Source organism: Marmota flaviventris, chromosome 16 (assembly GCF_047511675.1).
Source record: "Marmota flaviventris isolate mMarFla1 chromosome 16, mMarFla1.hap1, whole genome shotgun sequence".
Classification (NCBI taxonomy): domain Eukaryota; kingdom Metazoa; phylum Chordata; class Mammalia; order Rodentia; family Sciuridae; genus Marmota; species Marmota flaviventris.
In genome coordinates, this window is record NC_092513.1 from 45104542 (window position 1) to 45131922 (window position 27381).

Here is a 27381-nt window from a genome sequence, read left to right on the forward strand (position 1 = left end):
CTTAAAGAAGAATGAAATTATGGCATTTGCAGGTAAATAAATGGAGTTGGAGAATACCATATTAAGCAAAATAAGCCAAACCCCCCAAACCAAATGCAGAATGTTTTTTCTGATAAGCAGATGCTGATTCATAATGGGTGTCGGGGGGAAGAAGAGTAGGGAAGAATGAAGGAACTTTGAATTGTGCAGAGAGGAGTGAGGGGAGGGGTGGGGGTGTGGAAGGGGAAGAATGGTGGAATGATATGGACATTATTACCCTATATACATGTATGATTGTACAACCAGTGTGACTCTGCACCATGTTCAGCCAGAGGAAGGAGAGGTTGTGCTCTATTTATGTACAATGTGTCAAAATGCATTCTACTGTCATGTATAACTAATTAGAACAAATAAAGAACATGCATTTGTGAGGATTAGCAATAGATTCGATCAAGTAGAAGGAAGAATTTTGGAGCTTGAAGACTGTGTTTTTGAAGTAACCCAGAAAAGAAAAGGAAGAAGAAGAAAGAGAGCCTCTGATACTTATGGGACTCCACTAAGCAAATAAATATTCAAATCATGGGTGATTTAGAAGAGAAGCAAAAGGGTGTACAAAAGAATAGCTGACAATTTCCCAAATGTCGGGAAAGATATGGACATCCAGATACAAAGACCCAGGGACCGCAAAGAGATTTGATCCCCAAAGATCCTCTCTGTGGCATATCATAGTCAAACTGTCAGAAATCCACGAAGAAGACAGAATTCTAAAAACAGCTAGAGACACAAGTCACATTTAAGGAAACTCCCATCAGACTCATATTAGATTTCTCAGCAGAAACCTATAGGTCATGAAAGTCCTGAAAGAAAAAAAAACAAAACACAAAACCTGCCAACTAAAAGTACTACACCCCCCCAAAAAAAATCCTTCAGCCATGAGCAAGAAAGAAATATTTCGAAACAAGCAAAAACAGAGGGAATTCACCACTAGACAGCATTTAAAAAATTGCTTAAGGGAGGCTTACCTATAAAAATAAAAGCAAGTTAACCACCATCAGGAAAACGTGAGAAAGAATACAATCCATTAGGAGTGCAGTAACACAAAAGAGAAAGATTTAAAAAAAAGGAAAAAAAGAAACCTCATCACAGAGAAAATCACCAAATCACAAAGATGAACATAGAGGAAGAAAGAAATGGAAGATATAGAAAAACCACCAGAAAAAAAGTTAGTTAACACAATGACAGGAGTAAGTCTATAAATCAACAATAACCTTCAATGGAATTGAAGGTTTATTAATGCCCTCCCCCCCATAAGAACCAATGATGTCCCCATATAAGAAACTCACTTCCCCAGTAGCCATGCACACAGACTGAAGGTGAAAGTAGGGGAGAAGACATTCCTTGTGGTGGGAAACCAAAAGTCAGCAGGGGTAGCTATGCTTCTACCAGACAAAAATGGACATGAAGTAAAAACCTGTAGAAGGAGAAGGAAGGAAGTCACTGTAGAATAATTAAGGAATCAATCAACAAGAGGATATAATAGTTGTAGATATATATGTACTCAATGCTGGACCAATGAATTATATAAAACAAACATCATTAGAACTAAAGGCAAAGATAGACTCCACTACAACAGAAGTTGAGAACTTCAAGGTCCCACTTTCATCAATGGGCAAATCCTCCAGACCCCTCCCCCAAATCAGGTAAGCACTGAATTTAAGCTACACTATCCACCACATGGACCTAACAGACATTTACAGTGCATTTTAACCAACAGTCACAGGATATCCGTTCTTCTCCCACATGTGAAATATTCTCTAGGAAAGACCAAATGTTAGGTCACAAAACAGGCCAACAAATTAAAAAAAAATCAAATCCTATTGCGTATCTTCTCCAATCAACAACAACAACAACAAAAAACTTTCAAAATTGTAGAAATACACTGGAACCAAACAACCTGATCTTGAATGAACAGTGGGTCGTCAAAGAAATAAATAAAAAGGGAACTAAAAAAATCTTGAAACAAATGAAAATAGAAACAAAACATACAAAAACCTGTGGATACAGCAAAACAGCATTAAGAAGGGAGTTTATAGAAATAAGCACCTATATCAAAAAAAAAGAGAAGGGTTTTGAACAAACAACTTCAAGTTAGCAAAAGGAAGAAATAAAAAATATATCAGAGTATACAGAAAGGAAATAGAGGCTAAAAACATAGAAAAGATCAATGAAGGGTTGATTTTCTTTGAAAAGGTAAAGAAACCATGTAATGCTTTTATTTAACTTTCTTTGACAACTCCATCAACTATGCTCTCTTGTTCTTATCCCTTTGCTACATACTGCCTATAACGTCTATTTGCTACTTATACACGACCATGTTAGTGTCTTTGTATAATAGTTTTGTCTTCCCAAGTAGATTAAACTAATAAACATAAAAAACCAAAATGTAAACAAAACCAACAAATCTTAATATCCTAATTAAAGCAAAAAGGAAAATAACAAACAAATAAAATCAGAGACAAAAAAAGAGACATTACAACTTATACCAGAGCCATACAAAGGATTATTTTGACTACTATGAACAATACACCAACAGATTGGAAAATCTAGAAGAAATGGATGAATTTCAGGACAATTATAGTCTACCAAAACTACACCATAAGGACATAAAAACCCAAACCAGCAATTAGTAATGAGATCAAATTAGTAATAAAAAAGACCCTAAAAAAAAAAAAAAGAAAGAAAAGAAGAAAAAGAAAAGCTCGGATCCTATGGTTTTACTCCACCAAACTTTTAAAGAACTAATACCAATTCTTTTCAAACTAATCCAAAAACTTGAAAGAAAGGGAAGTCTTTTAAACTCAAGCTACAAGGTCAGTATTTCTCTGATATCAGAACCAGCCAAGGACACCAATTGCAACAGCAACCAATATCCTTGATAAACACAGCTGCAAAAATTATCAGTAAAATAACAGCAAACCTTTTGGGAGCAAATTTTTACCACTTGCACATCAGACAGAGCACTAATCTCTAGGGTATATAAAGAACTTAAAAAGCTAAACACCAAAAACAAAACCAAAAACAAAACCCAAATAACCCAATCAATAAATGGGCCAAGGAACTGAACAGACATTTCTCAGAAGATGATGTACAATCAATCCACAAATATATGAAAAAAATATTCAACATCTCTAGCAATTAGAGAAATGCAAATCAAAACTACTTTAAGATTTCATCTCACTCCTGTCAGAATGGCAGCTATCAAGAATACAAACAACAATAAGTGTTGGCGAGGATGTGGGGGAAAAGGCACACTCATACACTGCTGGTGGGACTGTAAATTGGTGCAACCAATATGGAAAACAGTATGGAGATTCCTTGGAAAAGTAGGAATGGAACCACCATTTGACCCAGCTATCCCTCTCCTCGGTCTATACCCAAAGGGCTTAAAAACAGCGTACTACAGGGACACAGCCACATCAATGTTTATAGCAGCACAATTAACAATAGCTAAACTGTGGAACCAACCTAGATTCCCTTAAGTAGATGAATGGTTAAAAAAAATGTGGCATATATATATATACACAGTGGAATGTTACTCAGCAATAAAAGAGAATAAAATCATGGCATTTGCAGGTAAATGATTGGAGTTGGAGAATATAGTGCTAAGTGAATTTAGCCAAACCCAAAAACCAAATGCTGAATGTTTTCTCTGATATAAGGAGGCTGATTCATAATGGGGTAGGGAGGGGGAGCATGAGAGGATTAGATGTACTCTAAATAGGGCAAAGGGGTGGGAGGGGAGGGGATGGGGCAAGGAGTATAAAAAAGATGGTGGAATGAGATGGTCATCATTACCCTAAGTACATGTATGAAGACACGAATGGTGTGAATATACTTTGTATAGAACCAAAGATATGAAAAATTGTGCTCTATATGTATAATATGAATTATAATGCATTCTACTGTCATATATAACAAATTAGAATAATAAAAAAATAGCAAACCAAATCCAACTACATATCTAATGATCATATCCATGTTCAAAGGGATTTATCCCAGGAATGCAAAGATTGGTAAGCATGTGCAGATTGATAGTCATAATCACATCAAAAGAATGGAAGACAAAGATCATGTGATCATATGCGTAGATGTAGAAAAAGCATTCAATAAAATTCAATGTGGCTTCCTTATAAAAAGTCTCAGCAAATTAGGTATTGAGGAAACAAACCTCATCATAATAAAGGCTATATATGACAAATCCACATTTATGGAATTATCAAATACTGTTTCATAAATATGTACAAGGATGATGTGTCCATTAAAAAGAAAAATTGGTATTGAAAAAAAAACAATCTTTGAAATTGTGTAGTGAATGGACCTAAGTGGATGGACCCAACAGGAAAAATGAGGGAAAAGGTCTTTGTTTCTGAGACAATGGGGAAGACCTGGGAGTGGAAATCTAGGCCTATTTTGATGGACAGACTTTGGGTGACACATTCTCATTTCTGAGCCCTGGTCACAGACAAGATCTGCTGTACTTGATATTATTTCCACTCTTTCATGATGGATGCCCCGAGACCCAACCTTACTTTCTAACACTCCCTTGGGACAAAAGAGATGGGGATCTTTGAGGCTGAGTTTCAATCATTTTTTTTCCTTTTGTAACATTAGTCATCTTTTAAAAAAATATGAATTATGTCCTTCCCTAAATGGCTCTTCCTCTTGTGGTGGAAAAAATATGTTAAAGCTTTGTGCATCTACCACAATTTGAACAGTGCTGTTTATATGAGCATGCCAAAGGTGCTTTATAGATAAGGGATGATGTCAGAGCAATGAATCTTACATTCTCTCCGGTCCCAGTGATACTTGATGATCTTCACGTATGGAGAACCCTTGATTCACTTTAGACACTATCCTTGTATCCCTAACACAATTTGAGAAACTTTTGCCATTTTTTTTTTTTTTTGTGTGTGTGTGGGGTGGCAGGTACTAGGAATTGATCCCAGGGGTGTTTCACCACTGAGCTACATTCCTGGTTCTTTTTATTTTCAATTTTGGGACAGGGTCTCACTAGGTTGTCTAGGTTGATCTCAAACTTGCAATCCTCCTGCCTCAATCTCCCAAGTCATTGGGATTATTTGAGACAGCATATGAACAAGGCCACCTAAAGCCATTTTCATTGACATTCAAATGAGACTGCAAATCACTACAGTTATGGAGGAGGTATGGTTGTGTACTTACTGAAATGTTCACACCACAAGAAGAATTCAGAATTCATGAAGATACCCAGGTAGCATCAAACTCAAAATTTGTGGGAGAAGTTTGTTGAAAGATGCCGTCGAAAAGGAGTTCTGATTCTGTAAGCAAATTAGGAAGCAACTTAGAGACTTGAGAGAGTTTTGAAATGTGTTTTACTCCAAGGTAGAGATTTGCCTGAAATAAAGGCTGTGTAGTTAAAGGAGGCCCGGCGTGGCTCTGTGGGGCTTTCTGAATTGAGTTGGCTGAGTCACCAGGAAGAAGTGTCCAGACGTGAGCTCCAGGGCCTGGACCCTCTCTCAGGCTGGCTCACTTCTGGCTAGTGTTGGCTCTGTATAAGGACATCTGCTGAACTTAGGATGAGTTTTTTAGAATTGTTGTTTGTTCCCTACAAAGCATTTTGAATTTTTTTTTCTTTTTTGGGTTGTTGTTGAAAGTTTTCTTTCGCCATGTCTGTAGAGTGGAGATGATTTACCCATTTCCTTTGTAGCCAATAGATTCCCAGCATGGGTTTGTTCATACTTGTTAATCCACTTGTTCATTGCTTCATTCATTTCATTGATTCATTGATTCATTGATTCATTCATTCAGTACGTAGAAACCATATCCTAAACTCAGCCTATAAAAGCTGAATAAGATCAGCCTTCCCTCACGGATTGTCTTACCTAGAGGCAAAGGACAGTCACTAAGAGAAATGCTGATGAACTCGGGCGGGCGTGGGATTCCTGGAGGAGAGAGAAGACTGGCCCCCGCTGGGATGCAGAGGTGGGCAGAACAAAAACTTGGGAAGGAAAAACTCTTGGATTGAGTCTTAAAAAGATACTTTTCAGAAAAAAAGAGAGGAGTAGGGAGAGGGTGTTCTAGGCAGGGGGTGACCTGAAAGAGTTCTGGAATGGCAGAAGAGGACAAAGCAGGAGGTGGTGAGAGAAGGTAGTGAGCCATCAGAGTGTCACCCAGGAGGCTCTTCTGTCCCTGAAACAAGGCTATGGATACCTTCAAATTTTACCATTTTCTCCATCAATGTCCTTTTCCTGCTCAAGGATAGAATTCAGGATCCCACATTGTGTTTAGTTGCCATCTCTCTGGACTCTCCTTTAGTCGGTGACAGTTTGTTAGCCTTTCCTTACCCAGGACCTGGACATTTTTGACGAGTTTGGGTCAGGTATTTGTAGAATGTCTCTCGATTTGCGTTCATCTGATATTGTCTCATGTCAGTCTAGGATGATGGCTGTTGGGGAGCAGTACCACGGAGGTGAAGTGCCCCGAGCACACTGTACTGGGGGACACAGGAGAGCAACAGGAATTATTATTGCTGGTGATGTTAACCTTGACCCCTTGGTTACGGTGGTGTCTGTCAGATTTCTCCACTATGATGATGTTATTCTTTTTCCTTTTCATACTCTGCTCATTAGGAGCGAGTCACTAAGTCCAGCCTACAATCAAAGGGAGAAGAATTAAGCCCTACTCTCCATACAGAGGTGAATCAAATAATTGGTGGACACCTGTTGAAGCCACCACAGAATTATTTATTAGAGGACATAATGTGACGTTATGCAAACATCTTGCTTCTCCTTAACATTTCATCTTCTAGTTTCAATATTCATCTGTGAGTCTGGACTACCCCAGTCATTACTGAGGAATTCTAATGGTGATTTTTCTGTTTCTCATTCTTTGTACTTTCTGTAAGGAAGAGGTATCCCTTCTCCCCCACTTATTATTTATTCAGTCAATTATTTATATCAGTACAGACTCATGGATATTCATCTAATTCTTTGGTTATTATTTGAGTTAGAACCAATATTAGTATTGCTTTGTTTTCCAATTATTCCAGCTCTGGTCACTGGGAATTCTTTTGGATTATCACTGTGTTGGCTTGACATGCCATCATGGTGAGTGCTGTGTGTCTTTGTGTTCCGAGCACGTCTTTATTTTTCCGGCCTTACGAGATGCTCCAGGTTCAGCTGTACCTTCTCAGCCTTAGCTCTTGAATCAGCCATTTCTCCAGAGAGCTTTGGTTCCATTTATTGAAGAATGGCATTTAAAAAACCAATACCTGGGTGCTGGGTGCCAGAGGTGTCCCTACAGGAAAAATGGTGGGAGACTAATAATGTATTGTGTAGCTGAGTGACCTCCAAAATTAATGACTTTCAAATTATCTAGGAGCAAGTGAAACTAGAGGGTTTACTTAGGTTTTCCCTCAGTCGCAGTCTTGCTGTTATTCCACTGAGTGCCCATTCCAAGACCCAAGATGCCTCATGTGTGGGATTTAAATAATATATTCCAAACCACTTTGGAGCCCTCAAGGGGAGCTGGAGTTGAGTGGACTGTTCCATTGATTTTGCCTCCTACTTGGTTTCTCTGGGGTAGGACCCTGCCCAGCACCTTCAGTGAGGGCAGCAGAGTGTTCCTCCTTTGATCCCCCTTTCTCTTCTCCCCCATCCCTTCCTCAGGTCTGTCCTGTGCTCCTCACCTCCTCCTTGGTTCATGGCCCTCACAGGCTCACTTCTTCTTGGACTGGTGGTTGGTCTTCTTGTTCTTTCCTGCTCCTTCTACCACTCAGGAAGCTGAGGGAGGTGTTGGGAGAGAGAGAAGAGAGGAAATGTTGAATTTAGAATTCTACCCTTAAGATAAAGTGTCTGTAAAATGATTAAATCCTTTCCAGAGGCTATGTTAACAATGCAGTGTTGACATAAGGTCTTTGTGTCCTTCTGCCATCTTGGTTTAGTATATGCAACTCCGAGGAGGAGAAATAGGGAAGGAAAAAAATACATTATTTCTCCAGAATAATAACACATCTAATTGTCTGAGGCTGTTTGGGATGCTATAACAAAAGAGCTTAGAGTGGGAAATTCATAAACAACAGAAATTTCTTGATCACAGTTCTGAGAGCTGTGAAATGCAAGATCGAGATATGGAAGATTTGGGGTCTGGTAATGGCCCACTCCTCATAGAGACTTCTAACCATGTCCTTGCCTGGTAGAAGGGGCAACCAGGCTTCCTCAGGCCTCTTACCAGGGTACTAACGCCATTCGTGATGGTGGAGTCCTGAAGTCCTAATCAGGTCCCAAAGGTCTCATCTCTTAACATCACCACTTAAGTGATTAGGTTTCAATGTATGAATTTGGGGGAACGCAAAATTCAGACCACAGCAGTAATATTTGAGTGTTTTCAATGGTCTAGACATTCTTTGTGTGTTAAATAGTCTCAGTAATCCTATTACATAGGCACCATTTTCATTCCCATTTCATCAATGGGGAAACCGAGGCTCAGAGGGGTGAAACAACTTCTCAGAATTCTCACAGATGGTGAGTAACAAGCAGGGCTTCACCATCACATAAATCTGATGCCAGAGTCGATAATATGCCTTAATACAAAGATACAGAATCAGGTCATGTAGGTAATGTATTTAATAAAGTACTTTGATGAGGATAGATGTGCACTTTTGATACCAAAAATGAGAAGATTGTGGATGAGCGGGTGCCACTGAGAAGGCGCCTGCATCTGAGAAAGTGAAGGGTAAATGACAGTCTGTGACAGCACCAAGGCTTGGCTGGGGAGGGAGCTCTGCTGCCATGTGGAGGCCCATGACCCCATGTCCTGTGCTGCTGGCCGCTGCTCCGAAGCTGACTTCCTTTCCTGACATCACCCAGCAGCTGTTTCCCACAGCTGCTCCAGTATTGCACTGTCTTCTACATAATTCAGGAACTTCTTTGATGTTGCATGATTTGCTGGTTTTAAAATCCTAAAGGTATCTAGGGGAAATTTCTTCTAAGTGAGCACTTGGAGTCCAAGGCCTGATGATTTTATCCTCATCCAGGGCTGGCTTCTCTGGGTAAAAAGCATCCAACCACATGGGTCTAATCTGTCCTGGACAACTTGGTTCTTCAGCCCAAATGTCCAGTTGCCTCATTTCTGAGGCTGTCCTAAAAGCAGCTCGCTGATATCACAGGTTATTTTGATAGTGAATATCATTCTCTTTGCTTTTTCTTCTTTTTCTGAGCCTGTGCAAGAATGAGCTGTTGACATGTTGGTCTCATGGACCCTATCCCAGATTTTTCATGTGCCACAAGCCGCAAGACTTGTTTGTGTACAAAGAACCAGAAGGTTTGAAGGCAGGGGTGGTGGTCTATGCCTGTAATCCCAGCAGCTCAGAAGGCTGAGGCGGGAGGATGGCAAGTTCAAAGCCAGCTTCGGCAACTTAATAAGACCTCGCCTCTAAATAAATAAATAAATAAATAAATAAATAAATAAATAAAATGGGCTGGGGATGTGGCTCAGTGGTTACGCACCCAGATTCAATCCCTGGTAAGGATGGGGGATGACAAGATTTGAGATATTTATAGCCTACAAATATAATTTTTGTACACGAATCTCTTGCTGCATAACAAGCCAACCTAAACTCATTTGGCTTAAAAACCATTTAATCGATCTCCTCTCTACAAATTCTGAGGGTTGACGAGGCTCAGCTGAAGGTTCTGGTTGGGGTGTCTCACTGATTTCAGACTCAGTTGAGGCTGGAGTCAGTTGAAGATTTTGTTGGGTAGGATCACACATGGCTTCCTCAGGCTCATCTTTGACACTGCAGCTGGGAGGGCTGGCATGACTGAGGCCTGGACAGGTTTTTTTCTCTCCAAGGGCTTCTTCTTGGCATGTAGTCATGGGGTACTTGGTCATGTCACAGAGTGGGTGGCTTCCCCCAGGGCGAAAGCTGAAACATGCATAAGGTTGCTTGTGACATAACTTTGGAAATCCTACCAAGTGACCTCTATCACATTCTCTTGATCACACTTTTGCTAAGGAAAGAGACTATGCAAGGTCATGAGTACCAGGGGTGAGACTCACTGGTGGTCTGTCTTGTGGGGGGTGGTGAGTACCCTTGTTGCACTCTATTTACAGTGATGCATGTCCTTGCATGTGCAAAATACACTCACACCTCTCCATTAGGCCATTTCTTTCTCTTAAAGTTGCCTCATTTTGGCATTAGGCTTGGTGTTCCAGTTGCTATATAATAAAATGCCTCAAAACTTAGTGACTTACATACAACTATCATTTTACTATTATGAGTCTGTGGGTTGTTTGGCCTCTGCTGGGCATTTCTTCTGCTCCTTATGATGTTGGCTCAGGCTGTAGTCATGCAAGGTTTAGCTGGGCTGGACAGTTCCAGGTAGCTCACTACCTGGCTGGCAGTTGATACCCGCAGTCCCAGTCTTCAATGATAAGTACCTGTTGACTTCTCTACCCCTGGCAGTAGGAATCAGCTCAGATCTCCATGGCGAATCAGGGGCTCATCCAATGGGCATAGGACATACATGAGGTTTCCTTGTAGCTGGTGACATATTTATAATTAGGGGTTAGGGCCATGGGCGTCCAGGAACAGAAAGGGTGAGTACTTCCTAGAGCCTTCTAACACATAGTAATTTAACCCTTGCTAGCTCCTTTGGGGTATAGTTTTGTTCTTTCTCTTGTATGGTCTTTGTCCTCCCTTCATGGTGAGTAGTAGTAAAAATATCTGTGGAGGTTTGTGTTCTATAAAGAAAGCACAGGAATGCCCAGGTGTAAGCTGATGGATATCCACTATTATCAGCACTCCCCAAATCCAACCCAAATCTCTATTTAAATCTTGTGTGCCCTCTTGTTATAAGCTCACATTTAACCTTGGAGGGCACCTGGCTGGGGTGGGTGAGAACCTGAAAAAGAAACAGAGTGGCCTCCCACCCTAATGAGCTTATTGTCATGGAAGAGGGTCGAGACGAATTTACAAATAACTTGACCAGGCTGTAGGAAAGGTGCAGACTGCACATTAGAGGAGGTCAGAGAACAGAAAAATTGCACTTCTGGGTTCTGACACTGATTCCCTGGGCTCTGAACAAAATGGTTACATTTCACACTCTGATCTTCCCACATGAATAATGAAGAAAATATCCCTTTTACAAGTCTGATTGGGGAGCAGGGAGAGTCCGTGACAAGGTATCCGTGCAGGTTTGGGATTTTATTTTCATAGAATCCAGCATATCTTCAACCTTACATGCGCACACGGTGTGGCGGGCAGGTGAAGTGGTTTAAGGTTGTGTGTGTGTGTGTGTGTGCCATTCTCCAAATGAGTCCTCAGTGGATAATAAAAGGAAGGCCCGCTGGGACCACCAATTCCTCTTTCCCATTTGTGATTGCTGAGGCCCTGCCTCACACTGGGAAGGTATCAGCAAACTCTCTGCAGCCTTGTGGTACGGCCACCTTTAATTCATATTTGCATGTGTTGTGAGACCAGCCAAGCAGCCGAACGACTGCCCGGGAGTGGAACTTGAGATGATGTCGAAAAATGAAATCACTGCTTAATGAGAATCGGTGAGATAAGGTTCACAGATGGACCATTCCGAGGGCTGTGTTTGAACCACAGTATTCCATTCATTTTATAATACACCTTACTGTGGGCTTAAATTGCATTCTTGGAAAATTTAGCCCAGCATGACTAGTTTTTCTTAGAATAGCATCACTAACGTAATGTTGTGTTCAATAAGTCTGTTGCATAAAAGCTTATCGTGTAATTTTTATCATTATATGTCTCCAGTGCTTCTAGAACTTGCCTTCGAAATAGTGCAAAGTGGTATTTCATACATACGTAATTGCATTTCAGAATAAGTTCTAAAAAGTTTCGGCTACAAATCCCATGCCTCAGTTTACCCTATAGAACTTATCTTCTGTATTTTTTAATAGAAGTTATTTTTATAAATCAGTTTTCTAGAAGATTTTTTTTTTTTTTACCAGTGGTAGTTTCCTAAAGCTTTTAGTCTTTAACTAACATTTAATGGTTTTTTCCTGTTTTTATTTATGAAGTGTATTGAACTAAGACTAGGGTTTAGAGTTAGACAAAATCTGAATCCAAACTCTTCCCCATAGTAATTTTGATCATGGGCCAGTTACATATAGTTTCTAAGCAAAAATTTTATTGATGGATTTGAGGTAAGGTAAATCCCAAACACATAGCACACGGCCTATCACATTGTAAATATCCAAGAATTGATTCTAGTTATTTTTATTATCTGTAAGAATAATAGAATCTCTGGTTTTGATCCTAATTAGACCTTTCTGTGAAAATTTCACCTGGCCTTATTTCCACCAAGTGGGTACTGTTACAGTTCATATATATATATATATATATATATATATATAAAGAAACTATGATGCACAACTAATTTCAGGTTCGTGAGTTCTTATCCAGAGTGGGAAACTCATAAATGGATTAAACATGTTTCAGAAGAGACTGCCGCATAAACATGATTTTCAACAATGAAAAGTGGCTTGTCATTAATGGTTCATTTTGTTAGGACAAAGAGAGAGGAAAACAAGAATCCACATTCTACACATACCCTTCCATGTCACTCAGGACCTCATGAAATGACCCAAGATTCCTGGTTGTCTCTGTTGGACTCCCAAAGAATATTGGACGACAAAATAGCCGTCCACAAGGTGGGATACACCATAAGAACACATTGTCAAGTCTTTTGAAAGGAAAGGAAAAGCTTTCTAAGGATTTCTAATCACAGAAAATCACAGACTGAAGGAATTGGCCATGATGTTTCCTGAACAGGTTTAAAATTTTTATATTAGATTAAAAAAATCGTCCGAGGGAGGGAGGGAGTGGCTCCTCAGAACCAAGCTTTTCCAAGCTCCCTCTTGCTTTGTTTTTGCCTGGGGCGGTATTTTTTTGCTTGCCAAGACCAGCTGCTTCCTCGCTGGCCAGGCTTCCGTTTAGCAGCCCTGGGCTGCCTCTCTGATGTCGGGGAATTTGCCCCTCTGAGGTTGGACAGGGCAGCTGTGTGTCCCCAGGCTGGGCAAGGAGGGGGTGAGCTGCCCCGGGGCCTGGATGGATGTATTCTCCCGACTGCTCTTTCACCAGAATCTCTTCTCGAATCTTCAACAAATGACCTCTTGCCAACCTTGCCTAAGCTCCTCAGCTCTGCTGTCTCTGGAATCCCAGCCCCGAGACAAAGGGGCTGGTTCAGCATTAGATGCAAGCCATTTAATTTTTTCCACATCGTCTTTCCAGGTACAGTTACTAATCACATCAGACCCTGAAATGAGTTAAGCCTTCTCTGTCTGCTAAGCACGAGATCTGCTGCCCGGCACACAAATGAATGAATCCCTGACTACCTCCGCAGAACAACGCACACATTGTAAAACTTTAGTGTAACGTGCGCCATTCATCAGCCATCAACAAGGAAGGATCCATTCATTCATGGCGTTGATGATGCAGGGGAGACAGTGGGAAGCTTGACCTGCTCCCAGAGAGTGGCTGGGGACATCAAGGAGAGACCTAGTCCTCTATATATACCTGAATGGATCTCTTCATTGTAGAAATGGTGTTACAGGTTGAATTGTTCACCCTGAGATTCATCTGTCGGGATGGGATCTTATTTAGAAATCGGCTTGTTGCAGATGTACTTGGTTAAGATGACATCACACTAGAGCAGGCTGGCCTCTGCTGTGTTTGGCTGTGATTTGTCCCACAGCAGTTCACGTATCTTAAGAGATGGCGGCTCCTTGAAGTGGCGAAGTCAAGGGGGAAGTTCTTAGGTCATCAGAGATGCTGACCTCAGAAGGAGGTGCTGTATTTCTCACGGGACTCTAATCAGTTCTCACGAGAGGGTTGCTATAAAAAGAGCAGGACTGGTCACACTCCTTGCTCTGGCTTCCTGTCTCAACAAGTGACTTTCCCCTTTGGCACATGCTCCTGCTGTGATGCCATCCACCCTGGGATATAGCCATGGGGGCTTTTGCCATGGCTGATGCGTTTGGACTTTCAGCCTCCTAAACTGTGAACTAAATAAGCCTCTTTTCTTTATGAAGTACACAGCTTCAGGTATTTTGTTAGAGTAACAAAAAATGTACTAATATAGGTCCCTAATCCAATATGACTGGTGTCCTTATAAAAGACGGAAATTTAGAGACAGACACACCCACAGGAAGAACACCACGTGAAGACTAAGGTCTTGACACGATCCAAAGAACTATCACAGCTGGAAGAGGGGCCCAGAGCATATCCTTCTAGAGAGCCTTCAGAGGGACCACAGTCCTGCCAAACCCTAGGTCTAGGATTTCTAGCCTCCAGACCTGGAAGACAATCAATTTCTATCTTTCAAGACACCCATGTTGTGTACTGTTAGGGCAGTTCTAGCAAACTCATACCGATGTGAAGCACGTATCCACCCATTTTTACTGAGGGCAACTGTCAAGTGACTGTTGGCTGAGATGCACAGTCTTAAAAGACTCTTCTCAATGGTCCTGACTTTCAGCTTCAATGTCACACTACCTTAGATAAGGACTGCCTTATCTAAGGGCCCCTATGCTCTCTGTTCCACAGCCCTGTCTTATTTTCTCATAGACTTGCCACTGCCTGCCACAACCTTGCTGACTTTGGTTGTGTTTTGTTGTTATTGATTTTTTTAATTATCTATTTTTCTCATCAGAGCTTATGTTCCAGAAGGCTTCTGTCTATTCAGTTTACTGTTTGGTACATAGTAGGTGCTTAAAAATATATATATTTATATAAATATATAAAATATATATTTATATAAAGATATTTTTATATACATAAAGAATTTTAATATATAAATAGATATTTAAAAATATCTTTATATATAAATATATATAATATATATTTATATATGTATATATAAATATATAATATATATACTTTATGTTATATAAATATATATATAAAATATATATATATATTTTGCAAGAAGAAATAAATGAGGAGGTAAATTCTAATTTGAGGATACACCTTTTTGAGTGTAGTTAGAGTTGTGCTTCTGGATGCTGCTGGTTCCTTCCCTCCTGCCCGCCTTCTCTCTCTCTCTCTTTTAGGGCTGTGACAGAGTGCTTGACTCTGCGTGGACACTGACTCTGTAGGCGGGAGTGGCGCTGGCTGCTATGGATGAGACGACTTTGGATTTGTACTTGATTCTGTCTTGGAGCTGCAGAGGGAAAGTGGTCCGTTCCAGGTCATGCTGTGCCACCTCTTGGGAGGGGAGACGGCAGGAGGAAATGAGAACTTCAGGCACCATCGAGCAAGGGGTCTTGGGACCCCTTCCTGGGGCCCAGGGAAGAAGAGGTTCTACCAGATGTGCTTCTTGAGAGGAAGAGGCCGTCAGGCCCTGAGACTGTGGAGGCTGAGCGGCAAAGCCTGGGGACAATGGGGGGGGGATATATAACAGTCCGAGTTATATATAACAGTCCGAGTTATATATCCACACATTGAGGAAGTGACTCTTGCTGAGATCTCGGACTTGGAGCCTCCAGGCAAACTTGAAAGGGCCGAAACACGACGTGGTCACGGGATGATAACGTGGCTGTGTTTGTGTTCCCCAACTGGTGGAACCCAGGGAGTCTGGACAGACAGGACAGGCCGTGGGTGGAGGAGGTGCCTGAGGAAATATTTCAGATAAACAGTCCTGGGAAGCAATCCTCGACAGTGGGGATGGAGAGGGAGGGGTTTACAGAACAGTTGTTGATATATTTGGTGGCCAATTAAAAGCTATTTTTATTTATGTATGATTTATGTTTCACCTACTTCCCCAAAGCATTTGGGGGTGGGGGTGACTAGTTGAAGGTGAGGGATGAGTGAAGAATGACCCTAAGCACCCAAGCTTGAGTGACAGGCAGAGATGTCCCATCCCAGACAGGAAGGGCTGGGAGGAGGCAATCTTTCTGAGCAGACAATGCTATGCTCCGTTTTGGATTTGTCACTCTTGAGGTGACGAAGGGACCTTCAAACAGAAGAGTCCACTAGACTATTGTAAACATATTACTCAGAGAAGTCCTATCTTCAGCAGGCAGGGTGCCTGAGAAAACAAATCTATGCGATTAGCACGTAAGTGTGGACTCCTGAAGATGTCGATTCTCACGGCTTTTCGGTGCAATATTCTTGTTCCAAGGGAGTTGTAATTCGGATGTTCACAAAAACGCACACACACATAGGTACACACATTTAGAAACAAACAATTTGCTGCAGTTGTATCTGGAGTCTTGAAATTCTAGCAAATGGCTCAAAGTTCTGCTTTCCAGGGTCCTCGGAGAGCCCTTGGGTCTCCTGAGCAGCAGGTACTTGCTTCCCTGGATCCTCCTGTGATCCCTCCCTGGTTTGCGTCTTGAGCAGTAGAAATGCATTCTGGCAAGACTCGCCCTTTTGCTCTGACGGACTGCTGCCCTACAGAGCCCACTTGAGTAGCTTTTCTTCTGCCAGCCTTGGTTCTGAGAGCGGCTTTTAGTGTCCTTCTTGGAAAACCACATGAAATGATGTGAGATACCCCGGGTGAGGGCTCAGCAAGTGAGCACCAGCAGAAAGAGGTTACAGCCACGAGGAGTTTCCAGGGTTGCTGATGTGTAAAAACGCCTAATTGGCAAGTGGATTCTCCTTCAAGACTCAGGAAAAGAAGGACATTGGTTTAGCACTCCCTTCCTGAACAGATTCTTTCCTAGAATCCAAGACGAGGCCTTGTTTTTATTTTCTCTATGTGTGTGTGTGTGTCAGAATTTATAATATGCGAACTTAGACCAGCACTTAAATCTTAAACTCTTGGCTTTGCTTTCACTGGGGCCAAGAGTCAGGTGATTTCCCTTTTTTGGTTTCTACGTCTTTATGGACATAAATGATGCTTAAAAAAATTTTTGTAAGTAAAGCATTGAATGAAACGGAAAAGGTAGATGAACGAGGAAAAGCTGCCATCCTTGAATTCCATTCCTCTTTCCAGAGGTAGCCTGTAGTTTGACAGTTAGATTGTGCCTCAGAGGGCTTCTCTGGTGACACAATTTAAATTAGCACCTCTCCCATTCCACCTTTAGCCTATCATTTTAGCTTTCCTTGCAGCGGAATAATGCTCCTGCCCCCACAGAGATGGCCATTCCCGAATCCCTGGAGACTGTGGATATGTTATCCTCCATGGCTGATGAGATGAAGCATAATATTATTGAACATCTGGACCTTGAGATCAGGAGACAATCCTAGATCATCCTGGGTGGGCCCAACCTAATCACATGAGTCCTTAACAAGGGCTGGCCTTTCCTGGCTGGGTCAGAGAGAAAGACATGAGATTCAGGGGCCGAGAGAGACTTGACCCACCATTACTGGCTTTGAAGGTGGAGAGAGGAGAAGAGCCGGTGATCTCTAGTAACTGGGCACGGCCTTTTGCTGATAGCCAGCAAGGAAACAGGACCTCAGTCCTACAACCACAAGAAACTGAATTCTGCCAACAGCCCAGTGAGCAAGGATTGCTCTTTCCCTAGAGCCTCTGGAAAAGAATGCAGCCCTTGCTGGTTGGGACTTGGACTGACTTTGGGTGCACAGAATTGTGAGATAACAAATTTGATTGCTTGCACCCAGGTACGTGGTAATTTGTTATGACAGCAAAAGAAAACTAATACATCATCTAAATTATTTTGGTCTTGTGTTGATGTGCTAGATTATTGTCTTTCCCTTTTCAGACTGGGAACTCGAGGAGAGAGAGACCTTGTCTATTTGGTCTACCATTTTATCTCCACTGACTGTTTCCAGCTGCTATAGGTATTAATTTTGTTGATGTCAATAAAAAAATGAATATATAATGAGATATCAGATTACATGTATTACTTGAAAACTTGCTTTTTCACCTTATTATATGTCTGGAACATCTTTCTTGCTGGTTCATATAGATATAACTCATTTGTTGTAACTACCAGACTACCTATGATCCATGATTGGATTATAATAACCCTTATTGATGGACATATAAACTATTTTCCATTTTTTACCTTATGAATCTCTGGTGCATGTCTGAATATTTCTATAGGATACAAATGAAGTTTTGGGGTTAAAGCATGTTATTTTAAGTTTGATGGACATTGCTAAATTGCCCTCTAAAAATGCTGTAACAAGGGATATTGCCAATAATTGAGTACTGAATGGCAGGTTAAATTACCTTATTTTATTTAACTATTTTAATTTTGCTGATTGTTATTAAGGTTGAACAACTTTTTTATGTTTATTAGGTATTCATATTTCTTTTTATATGATTTATGCTAGGGTATTTTAAAGTTTTAAATCCTAATGATAGCACTAACTCTGAATTCTGGGCAATTACCTAAATTTTTCTTTTTGTCAGTTTGTTTTCAAAATAGAGATGATAAAAAAGGGTTATTATGAAAATCAATTGAGTTAATACACCTAAGGTGCTTAAGATATTGTCTAACAAATAAGACCTTCTCAATCAATATCAGCTATACCCAAGTCCATTTTTTTTCCTCTTCGGTTACTTTATTATTGATTTGCAAAAACGCTTTATATATTATAAGCAATCATCTGTTGTCTGAAACACATTTATTACAAATTTATTATCCAAATTATTTCTTTTATCTTTGATTGTGGTATATTTCATTGTAAGGAATTTAAAAATTCTTTCCAAACTATTCATCCTTTTCTTTATATAGAATATATATTATATTTTCTTGTTGCTTAGAAAGATCCTAATCACAACAAATATTTTAGTCCATCATATTTAAACATTTTTATGTTTAGTTCTTGAATCTCCATGAGATTTATTTTTACATGAAGTGATATAGGAATCTGAGTTTTCTTCCAAAGTAAGGACATGATTTTCCCTGTGCTGTTTAATGCATATATTCTGCTTTTTCTCAATGGATTTAAAATACTTGATTGATTTTATGTATTGTGGGTGTGTGTTTATATATATATATATGACATTCCTATTTATTCTTCTTTCTCTATTCTTTTCTGTGAATCTAGAGGCACATTTCTCAAATACTACATAGTGTATTTAACATTTGGTAGTATAAGTTCATATCCTCATTTTTTTCCCCTAAATTTTCTCAGATTAAAAAAATCCTTTTATCCTTTATATGAATAAACTTGAATCAAATTTATCCTGATTGTTTTTAATATACAGATTGACTTAGGAATAGTTGTCACATATAAAGGTTGCATCTCAGCATATTTTCTATTGGCTTTGATTTTAGCATTTTGCTATTATCATAAGATTTTTTGTTCATTACATTTTTAATGGGACATTACTGATAAATGATTATGATAGTGATTTTGGCATGTTGATCTTATATCAGATGATCTTATTTATCTCTTAGATTTGTTGCAGCAGTTTTTCAGTAGGTTCTTTCTGAGTGCTGGATACATAATCACATTCTATAAAGTAATTACAGTTTCTTATCTTTCCATTTTTTCCCATCTCATTTGTTTTCTGTGACGTCTTGGCCAGGACCACCAATTTGCTGATATGATGGTCCTATGGGGTGGCAGGATTTCTTGTCTTTTCCTTGACTTCATTGGAAGAGTTTTCATTTACCTACTTAAACTTAACTCATTTTGGTCAATTATAAATAGATCTTTAGATTGACTATGACTAATTTAAGGGAATCCCCTCTTGGGTGCAAGAGAGGAACTGTGTGGCAGGAGGAGGGAAGCAGCTGATAGGCGCTGGGTAAGAACGGCTTTGGGGGCTCTTCATGGCTTCAGGATCCGGATGGGGTGGTGGGTGGGACCTCCGCAGCCACGTTGTGCCAGAGCCCTGCCAGAGCCCAGTGCCAGTCTCAACAGGGACAGCTCCCTATTTAAATCCCACTTGAAGTCCTCTGTGGCACAAACCTCAAGTGTGGCACTGTCAGCTGTGTGCTCAGGGCTGGATGAGCGAGTTCAGCTACAGAAACAGCACCTTTCCCTCGGCAAGGTCCACCTGGAACCACACCCTCCACCCCTCTTCCCCAGCACAGACTGTAGAAACATTCTAGAACATTCTGCCAATTTCCAACTCTCACCAAGCTGGTAAATTCCTTGCAGAAGGATAAGGATTTTCCTGTATCCATGACATCAGAGTGGCCCCACCTCAAGTGTCACTCAGTATCTTCATGAGACAATACAGCATCGACGCGCACCTGCCCTCCTCCGAACGTTATTTTAAAGGTCTCTTCCTCACAATCACTAATTTCTTCCTTTTTTAAAACTGTTTACTCCAAAAGCTCATTTATTTAAAAAATGGCAACCTGTTTTTTTTTTTTTTTTCTTTTTCTCAAAGATGTCTCTTGAGTTCTCTTCTCTGGAGCGGTCATCAGTGAGGGTAGGTTTATTTTGGCAAACATGAGGATGGAGAACAAGGTTCTGCCATATATATTTTAATCATTTGGCTTAATAAAACACTGATTGGATTATCCATGTGAGCATTGGTTGGATCTATGGATACTGCTGTGGAGAATCCGAACATGATGATGATGATCATCGTTCTTCCCTAGACTTGTCCAGAGGCAGCACTCTTGGATGCGCAGGAGCCCACGATTTCCGTCTTTATTCCTGTGTAGTGGAAGACGATGGGGCATGATTTATTCCTGGCCTCTGGGTGTCTACAGAGTTGTTCTTCGGGTGCAGAGCTGAGCACACCCCCTTTTCTGCCAGTCCTGTGTGTGTCGGCGTCACTCCAGCTGGAGAGCAGAGTCCACGCACAAAGAGACCAGAGGTCACCTGCTGTTGGCAGAGCAGTGCCCCTGGACTCCAGGAAAGGCACAGGAGGCTCCCAGGGAGGGAAGTTGCCTGAGAGAATCTCTGTTCATTCTGTTCCCCTCTAGTTCTGTTCTTGCTGGTTTCCCTTTAGAGTCTCTGGGTCCTCAGAACAGAGAAGTGAGGCCACTTGCTCCTCCTTGAACCTCCTCCTTATTCTTCAAGGGGCTCTTGGGTGGGAGCAGAGGAGAACCCCTGCTGGCTTTCCTTAGTGGAAAACATGAAGCAGGATTAATACAGATACAGCATTTATGAGAAAACCCTAATGTCCTAAAAGATTTTAGATTCACAAAATCTGGACCTGAAGAGATACTTAAAAATAAACTATATGAACCCCTTTATTTTATAAGGGTTAACATTGATACCTAGGGATCGCCTAGGCGCATTAGAGCTGAAACTCATTGTCCCTGGCACAGAACTCATTTGGTTATACAAGTGGCATGGATTATTAAAATTAATTAACTAACATTAATCAATTGATTAATTATTAAAATCATTTGATTGTAAAAATTTATTTGCAACTTTTGAAAAAAGCCAAGGAATGGTGAGTTTTTGTGGAATCTGCTATTCTAGTTGATTATATCAGTTGTACTTTCCTAGAAGTGGGGACATGGGGTCAAAGTGTAAAACCAGTTTGTGATTAGAATAGGCAGTTCTTGAAAACATGGCAGCAGGGAGTTAAGAGGGGCAACTGAGCACTGATAGGGCTGCATTCTGGACTGAACCCACCCCAGCCTTCTGTGGGGCAAGCTACACTCAGCTCTTGTAGCTCAGGTGGAAACCATTTTCCTTACCCTGAAGGATCGTGGAGACACATATGGGGAAAAGATGTCGAAGTGCTTTGAACATACTTCTTCTATGGAGTGAAATTCCATTCCTTGTTCATGTTCGGATGCAGAGCTAGCTTATGATGTTGCCGAGGCTTGGTGGCCAGCCGGTAGCACTGTTTGGAGGTGGTGGACAAACCTTTCAGAGGTGGGCTTAGTTGGATGGTGAGTCATTGTGGGTGTTCCCTTTGAAGGGGATATTGGAACTCTGATCCCTTTCTCTCTCTTGTTTCCTGGCCTCATGAACTGAACAGGTTTCCTCTGCCTTTTGCTTCTACCAATATATAATACCTCCCCATAGGCCTCAAACAAACATGGCTGAAACCTTTTAAACCTTCCCTCTTTCTAAGTTGATTGTTTCAGGTATTTTGTCATAGTGACAGAAATATGACTAACACAGATATATTCCTGGAGACTTTATTCCAAATTACCAGGTATTACCTTATATGTATCACAGGGAAGACAGGACTCTCCATTGCCACTGACATTGGAAAGAGTATTAGTGAGTAAAGGGTCGTGATGTACAGCTGTGGGTTCTACTCATCCGACTGTCTCCTCTGGAGACCCACCTGCCCTCCGACAGAGGGTGGTCAGCCCCAGAGAAAGTTCATTCTTAGACTTCTGCAACTTAAAATGCTCAGCTCCATTACTTCAAAGCATTCCCTCTGTCAAGAATAAGAAATCTCTCAATTTATCATGTCAACAGTTACTTAAATTTGCTTAAAAAGATTTCAAACACTTTGGTCTTGCTCTTTTTGGGAATTGTTGAAAGAAGGTCGCCCTGTTTTAATCCTCTTAAAGAGGGAACACGTTCTGTGAACTTGGACTAAGCCACTCTGTCTGAAATATGCTACCAAGAGGGATGGGGGTGGGTTAAATGAAAGGCCCAGGCAGAAAGAGGGCAGGCTGGAGAAGAGAGGACAGTGGGCACTAGCTTCAGGACGCCAGCACAGCTGTTTCGGTGGCTCTGCCTGGTACACGAAGTTGACTGCTGGCCTCCAGCTACTTTGTCTAAACTGGGAGAAGAAACTTCCGGGACAAGAGGTGGCTGATCCACGGAGCACATCTCGCATTTTGTCATCAGGAGCAGTGGATCCTTTCAGCACTTTCCCTGTCAGCACACGGGCCACTGTGTTTAGCTCTGTGACCCATTCACCAGAGTCAGATGGTAGCGTCAGGTAAACGGTCTTGGTTGCCCACATAACTTTTCCGATTTTTTTTTTTTCTTTCATGGTCAGGGTTATTTCTACGTCTGACAGTTGAGCCACCTCTTCACATAAATCCGCAGTAAGAATCTGGCGCGTTAGCAGGCAGTGGAAAGGTTTAAATCATGGTTGGTGAAGTCAGTTATGTTTCTTCCTCTCTGTGCCTTTATCACTTCTTTCTAGCTCGCTCTTTGGCGAGGCACAGATATCTATATTAGGCAAATGAAAAATGAACTGCACTCTTATCCTCCTGTTAATACAGCTGGTACACTTCCAAAAATCATCCACTACCACTGACAAATCACTGTAATAATCACAAGACTAAGCTTTAATTTCTTGGACCATTTTTACAAAGTCTTCATTTTTCAGCTATGAAGATGGACAAAATTGATTGTTTTGGGGGGAGAAAAAACAAAAACGAACAAACAAAAAAACCCGTCGAGGGCTTGTCATGCTTTTTTTACTTGAGATCTGAAATGTATTGTTAGGAGCCCCAGTTACATTGCTTTTGCTAATGCATGGCCCCGGGAAAATCTCTCTATTGCTGTGTGCCTGGGTTTCCTTATCTATAATGTTTCTCACTCCCGAGTTCTTGGATTGATGAAGTGACACAAAACTGTAGTCAGTCTCTTAAGGGTACAACTTTATTTCCCAGTATCATTGACACTCAGATATTTATTTTTAGATGGAGGACGTGTGCTCTTTCTCCTTCAGAAGACATCCTGGAGAATTCCAAAATTCAAAATTATATCTCTAAATAAAGCATATTTAGAGTTTCCCCCAAAGGACCTCCCAGGGAGAATCACTTAAGTTCTGACACAGCTGCTTATTCCTATAGGTAAATATCGAAGAGAGAATGAACTAGAAAAGCTACAAGAGGAAATGGGTCTCTGACTGGCAAGAGCGCCCAGCAGCCCTTGTTCTGTGTCCACTCGGTTAGTCCCATCCAGCTGAATCTGAGAGGGACGCAAGATTGGTTCCTGAAGATGCTCTGGGCTCTTTTTCTGTTCTTTCTGAAGCATGGCCTCTCTTCTCCTAGACCCCCCACCACTGGGCAGCTGGTGCCTTCCTGGTGCTCGCCAGGTGAGTTCTTCCTGCCCCACCTGTTACTCCGGGGAGGCCCTCCACACTGGATTCTGTCCAACCATATTTTCCAATAAGATTTCCATCCCCCTCTTGTGACTTTCCTTCGTGACCTTGCCCATTAAGAGTGGCTGCCATAATAAAGCAGAAAGCATCTCCATGGGATGAGGGAAGGCTCACGTCTTAATCTAAAGGAGAGGCCCCATCGCCTCTGTGACACAAGAGCATTTTTGCTCTCAGGTCACTCCTGATCCAATTTCCTGTTTCTGTTCCCAACAGACATGGAAGCCCAGTTGATGGAAGGTCTGCTCCTAGGTCCCAGGAGGACCCAGGCCTCTCGATTTATTCCATTATCTTAAAAAGAAAAGAAAAGAAAAAGGAACCAGGAACTTTGCAGCTAACCAGCCATGTATGGGTCTTTGCTTTCCCATGTCTTTGAAGAAAGGGGCCAAGCCAAGGGCGTCTGAGCCCAGCTCACCATGAGTTTCCAGGAAATGACTGACCCAGAAGCCACAAATGCTTTCAGAAGCCCTGGAATTAGAAATGGTAATGAACTCATAAATGGGTGAAGGGGAAGGATTAGCATGTGAGCTGCCCATTTCCATGGATACAAGGCTCCTTTCATTTGGTTTTACTGGGCTTTTATGGGGACTCAGAGCTCCAAATCTGATAGGACATCTGTGCTTCATTAGCTGTGTTTCATTAGCTTTATAATGTGATTTAAACGGACCCCTCTCAGCTGCAACAAGGGAGGCTCCTGAGAGTCCCAAGTTCCTGGCCCTGCCTTGCAGGGGGCCCAGGCAATGGCGACATGAATGGAGACGAGCGTTCGGATGTCATGGTCCAGGGGGAAGATGGATCTCAGACTTGGATGAAGTTGGACTTATCTTTTTCTATGCCATTAAGATCTTACAAAAAAGGAACCTGTAAATCCAACAGCATCTCTGGGCTGTAGGGCCTGAGAGGTTCTGCTCACTCTGATCGTTTGGGTCCTCTCACTCACCCCGGCAGCCTGACTCCTCGGCTTTGGAAGTCAGCACAATTAACACGTGTTCTGAAGGTGGAGGGAGGAAATGTAAAACATGACGGCAGTTTGGTGGACTACAACAGGAAGCAGGAAGCAGCCACTTTTTGAGTGTTCCCTCCAGCAATGATTAAAGTAAAAGCAGGTAGTCAGTCATGTGACAGGGCTGAAATGTATAAACTGAGTATCACACTGCTCTGAGAATAGTTGCTATGGTAACCCAGACAGAGATGGAACAGCAGTAAAGGAGAGCTGCCCTGAAAGCAAATGTTATTGATTAAATGAGATTTTTTTTTGGGGGGGGAGCATTGGGGAGTGTTGGCAGTGGTAAGAACGGGAGTAGGAGGCAGGTGAACCCACGGTAATGACTGTGCCGAGAGTGTGGCTTGGTTGTCTATTGACAGATCTTGTCAGGAGTCCTCATAGAGACAGGAAGTTAAATGATCACCTGCATAAGCTACTGTTTTCATGGCTGAACTTTTGATTTCAACATTACATAGTAAATTCATTGTTTCTTAAGAAAATCGAAGATGTTGGAGACAGGTGGTATTAGGCTAGGCTTGTGTTAAAAACCCCGATCATTTGCAGCAGGGTGATTTTCCTGCAAGGTTTAGTTTACAGCTGTGTCCACGAAGCAACCTGATCATCTCTCATTGGGTCCTTCCATCATCCACATCATCATTCCAGAGGTGGCCCTTGGATGAGGAGGCGGGTGGCCTGGTCAGTGTATCTCTTTTTTGGGGGGGTATCAGGGATTGAACTCAGGGGTATTTGACCACTGAGTCACATCCTCAGCCCTATTTTGTATTTTATTTAAAGACAGGGTCTCACTGAGTTGCTTAGTGCCTTGCTTTTGCTGAGGCTGGCTTTGAACTCATGATCCTCCTGCCTCAGCCTCCTAAGGCACTGGATTATAGGCATGCGCCACTGCACCTGGCCTCTTTATCCCAACTTCGGAATGCATATTCCTTGTGAAGCTCTCACATGGTAGACTGTCTGCACTTTGCTTCCCTTTATTGTAACATGGAGAAAAAAGCTCTGCCCTACTTTTCAGGATAATTGTGAGAAGTAACTTATTAATGATTGTAAAGCAGCTTGAAAATACAAGCTCTTCACAAATGCAAGATGATAAAAAATGCATGGGGGTAACAGTAACCACAATCACATCAAGGCCACCAAGAAGGCAGCTGGAATGTGGCCCAAGGTCCAAAGGGAGACGAAAGACTTATGAATGAGGAATCTGCCTTGATGTGCACCCAGTAAGGCATGAAGATAACATGGCCAGACACCAGGGACTGGCTGACTGTCATCTGCATGTGCAACTCACTTTCTCTCTGGGGATAAGTTGCAGATTGGGCAAAAAGGCTTAACATTTTTTTTATCCTTTTTTACAAGAGAATTGTTGGTCTAATAGTCCTTCTCCTCATCATGCCCTTGCCCTTACCCTGAGCTGGTTGGAATGACTTTTGAAATAACCAATGCCCTCACTCCTGAGGCCGATGACCTTCCCTTTGTCCCCTTGCCTTCCCCTTTTTTGCTGAAAAGCTGTACAATACAATTCAGCCCTCTGCCAGCAGATCTGTTACTAAAGGAATTCATGCATCTTGCATCTTGAAGATGCATTATTAATGCCTGGACAAATCACATCAGGTGAAACCCAGCAAGTCCCTGGCACTGAGAAAAGGGAACAAAGGCTGGTTCTACAAGAGAGCGATGGATGAGACAAATTATAACAGCTGGGAGTTTCTTGTAAGTAAGATGGCATAAAAACCAGAAATACTAAAATTGTGTGCACAGATAGCAACTTTGTATTTCCGTGGTAAAACAGATTACACTCGGTGCCGGAAGAAAGCCACTCTAATTGTGGCTTCGTTAAAGTCATGGCGATGCAACTCTTTGAATTTCCCAACAAAAGGGGCCAGCTTGCTTGGTGACCAAATTACTTCCAAGCACAACCCCAGGCTCTTGTACGTGATTTCCGAGATGGACCAGGAAGGATGGATTTTTCGAATAGGACCAGCAGTCAGCTCTGGCTGCACCAGGGAGATCTAAAGTGTAGGTTTGGAGTCCGTCTGGGAGCTCTGGGGCAAGGGCGACCATCTGGGGTAGAGGCCCCAGAGTCCCTCTTGTCATCTCTCCTGGCCTTGGTGGGGGATGCCTGGGTGGCTTGGCATGAGACAGTGGTTGGCTGGTGTGTAATTCATCTTCCGGCACGAGAACTCACAGACTGGGTGATTGGAGATAGATAAATATCAGGTTTATTTCAAATGGATTAGAAAAGGCCACGAGTGCACAATCATTTAGCTGTGCAGATCCATGACTACACGGGCTCCCAGTGGTCACTAATGACACACGACCAGCTTGAGCGCTGATGAGCTTCCCCTATTCCTTTCTGCAGGGACTGTGGCAGGGAGGATTTGTTTGGAATTGCAGGCAACAGCTAAAGTTTATGATGAC